This window comes from Panthera uncia (assembly GCF_023721935.1).
Source record: "Panthera uncia isolate 11264 chromosome B3 unlocalized genomic scaffold, Puncia_PCG_1.0 HiC_scaffold_1, whole genome shotgun sequence".
Lineage (NCBI taxonomy): Eukaryota > Metazoa > Chordata > Mammalia > Carnivora > Felidae > Panthera > Panthera uncia.
In genome coordinates, this window is record NW_026057582.1 from 73,759,373 (window position 1) to 73,763,260 (window position 3,888).

The 3,888-nt window shown below is 39.1% G+C and overlaps 1 pseudogene; it reads right to left on the minus strand.

Moving 5' to 3' along the window:
* Nucleotides 1–3,087: 3,087 nt before the first annotated feature.
* On the minus strand, nucleotides 3,088–3,502 carry LOC125910345 (cytochrome c-like; annotated as a pseudogene).
* Nucleotides 3,503–3,888: the final 386 nt, after the last annotated feature.

Genomic DNA, 3,888 nt, shown 5'->3' on the forward strand with positions numbered 1-3,888 from the left:
TTTTTTTTTTTTTTTTTTTTTTTTTTTTTTACTCTATTCTGTTCCATTCATCTATCTGTCTATTCTGGCGCCAATACCACACTGTTTTAATGTTTTTAATCTTTATAATATATATTAATAGCTGATAGAACAGGTCTCACCTTATTACTTTTTGTTAGAAGCTTTCTCTTTCCTTTCCTCTCTTCCTTCCTTCTTTTCATGATCATTTGTTTATTCTTCTAGAAGCACTTTACAGCAACCATTGAGAACAAAGTGAAAAACTTGAAGTAGCAGCTGTGGAAACTGACAGCTGCCAATAGTAGTATTATGGTGTAGCCTTTAAGAACTAGTTGCAGTTTGAGATCACGAATTTGTTGTGGCACCAGCTGCCACATTTGAATGACTTTCTGCAATGGCATTATTATTGTTAATGTTTCAGCAGACTGAATAAGTCAGAATATTGCACGGGAGCTTGTATGTTGAGTAGAATGCCTTTTAAGGTTCCTTCTGGCTTAGTCTATTTATTCAGTAAATATTGAATGTCTCCTATACGTCATTCACTTGGCTAAGTTCTGAGGTCTTAAGGACAAACAAAATGTTTCTCACTTCAAAGGTGGACACATAAATGATACTTTCAATTGTAGGGGAAGAAAAAACTTCTCTATCCTCTTAGGTTTAGTAGCTGGAGTTTGCAAATTAGATTGACATAAGTCAAATTAACAGGATAAAAGGCATACAAATTTTTATGTTAATATTTTAATTTTTATGTGCACAGAGGGCTTTCATAGAGAAGAGATGGAGACCCAAAGAGGAGATTAGATACAAAGCATTACATACCTTTTTTTTTTTATTTTTTTTTAATGTTTATTTATTTTTGAGACAGAGAGAGGCAGAGCATGAATGGGGGAGGGTCACAGAGAGAGGGAGACACAGAATCCAAAGCAGGCTCCAGGCTCTGAGCTGTCAGCACAGAGCCTGACACGGGGCTTGAACTCATGGACCAAGAGATAATGACCTGAGCTGAAGTCGGATGCTCAACCGACTGAGCCACCCAGGCGCCCCATTACATACCATTTTAATAAAGAGTCAGAAATTAGGGGATCCTGGCTGGCTCAGTTGGAAAAGCATGGGACTCTACCTCGGGGTTTTGAGTGCGAGCTGCACGTTGGATATAGAGATTACTTAAATAAATAGAACTTTAAAAAAAAAGTTTGAGATTATAACTGACAAGACAAAGGAAAGGGGTTTGGGCTTCGAGGGGAGGTAAATTGTAGAAAAGCAAATATATGGGGGAAATTGATGGAAGATAAAGGTTATTTTAGTAAGGTTTGTTTGTGCAGACCCATCACAGTGGTGGCACTCCATCTGCAGTGATAATGCTAGTCTTTCCTCCTCCTGCTTGGGGAGAGGGGAGGGGAAGAGCTTCACAAAGGGAACTTTATATCCCACTTTAAGGCAGATGGGGGAAGGCAGAGAGTTCTTTCTGAGTTTGCTGCTTCTTATTTGCCTTCAGCTCCAAACAATCCTTATGCCAATGTGGCATATTCTGATCCCCTTCACAATAAAATGTTGTAAGTATAGAACTATGCATAGAGCACTAAGGCAGTATTGAACAGTATAGTCTGGGTGCTAGTGGGAGAGGTCAGGGAAGCTTCCCAAAGTAGGTGAGGATGGAACTGAGTCTTTAAGGATCAGTAGCTGTTGTGAAGGGCTGTTGTAGGGCTAGGACTAGATACAACAGCTTGAATAACGCATGGAAGAAAGAAATATATGCACTGGGGGCGCCTGGATGGCTCAGTCGGTTGAGCGTCCGACTCTGGTTCAAGTCATGATCTCACGGTTCATGGGTTCAGATCCCACATCGGGGTCTGTGATGACAGCGCAGAGCCTGCCTGGGAGTCTCTCTCTCTGCCCCTCACCCTGCTTGCTCTCTCTGTCTCAAAATAAATAAATAAACTTGAAAAAAAAAAAAGAAATATATGTGCCCAAATCAGATGTTCTGACTTATTTTTTCATGATATGGCTTTCACCTCCTACTAGTGTTTTTATTTATTTATTTAATTTTTTCCATGATCTGTGATTTTGTTTTTCATTATCTTAAGCCTTAACACACAATTTACAAATTTGTGTTGATGACATATCTCCTCTACTTTAACCCACTAGTTGGCAATAGCCATTACCAGTCATACATATATATGGTAATTCCACAGCTGTGTTTTAAATAGCTGTTTAGAAGACAACCCCAAATTATAACTTCGTAAAGAATTCACAAGCCAAGGCTGCTGCTATACCTTATACCTGAATTTTAAAAGCATCTGACCTTACAGATCATCTATAAAATGTGAGAACTGTTAATATTCTTGATTTAATGTTATACATTAACCACACTAAAATGCCTTTCATTAAGCAAAAGGCAACATTTTAAATGGCATAGTTAAGACTAAAAAGATAAAGTGGACATTGCCAGCTTATCTTCAGCCCTTGCCTTTAACAGGCTAACAAACAACTTGAAACACAGCTGAGTCTTGCTGTTCTGATACAGTGAAGGGATTTCCTTAGTATTTAAATATATTAATATAATATAAATCTATTTTATATAAATCTAAATATAAAAATATAAATCTAAATATATACATTTGTATAAATCTAAATATAAAACCAATCTTCTATAAGTTTAAACATGGCATTTACCATCTCTGTGAAAAGCTGAACATTATTAATTAATTCCAATCTATTTTTTGAAGGGGAAAATGGGGACAGCACTTGCTGAACCAGAATTACTATCAAAGTTTAAAAAGCTGATCATGGGGCGCCTGGGTGGCTCAGTCGGTTGAGAGACTGACTTCGGCTCAGGTCATGATCTCACGGTCTGTGAGTTCGAGCCCCGCGTCGGGCTCTGTGCTGACAGCTCAGAGCCTGGAGCCCATTTCAGATTCTGTGTCTCCCTCTCTCTCTGCCCCTCCCCTGTTCCTGCTCTGTCTCTCTCTGTCTCAAAAATAAACATTAAAAAAAATTTAAAAAAAATAAAAATAAAAAGCTGATCATATTCATTTAACCACAAACTAATCTTATTTAAATCAGGACTGTCCAAAAGAAATAGTCCATGATCTGAATTCTGGTGTATGAGATCAATTTAAATATGGTACACATAAAAAAAAAGTCATGAGACATTTTTGTTTTGTAATAAATAAGGCAATCGCCAAATATTACTCCTTAGTAGCTTTTTTGAGATAAGCTATCAAGTCTGCTCTTTCCCCTGCCTTCTTAATGCCAGCGAAGATCATTTTTGTTCTAGAGTATACTTCCTGGGATTCTTCAAGTACTCTATCAGTGTCTCCTCTCCCCAGGTGACTCCTTTGTTCTTGTTGGCATCCGTGTAAGAAAATGCAGGGGCTTGACCTGTCTTTTGCCCAAATAAACCATGGAGATTTGGCCCAGTCTTGTGCTTGCCTCCCTTTTCCACAGTATAGCACTGAGCACACTTCTGAACAAAAATCTTCTTGCCCTTCTCAAAATGACCCAATTTTTTTTTAACGTTTATTTATTTTTGACAGAGGGGAGAGAAAGAGAGTGAGAGTGGAAGAGGGGAAGAGAGAGAGGGAGACACAGAATCTGAAGCAGGCTCCAGCCTCTGAGCTGTCAGGCTCAGACCCTGGGCTTGAACTCATGAACTGTGAGCTCATGACCTTAGCCGAGGTCTGATGCTTAACCGACTGAGCACCCAGGTGCCCCTCAACATCACCCATTTTTAAATCACTCTTTGGTCGTGCATGAAAATGAAGGTGCCTGCTCATAAACCATGGGCCCTGCTCTCTATTTTTTATTTAAGTAATGTCTATGCCCAATGTGGGGCTTGAACTCAGAACCCTGGGATCAAGAGTCGCCAGCTCTACTGACTGAGCTAGACAG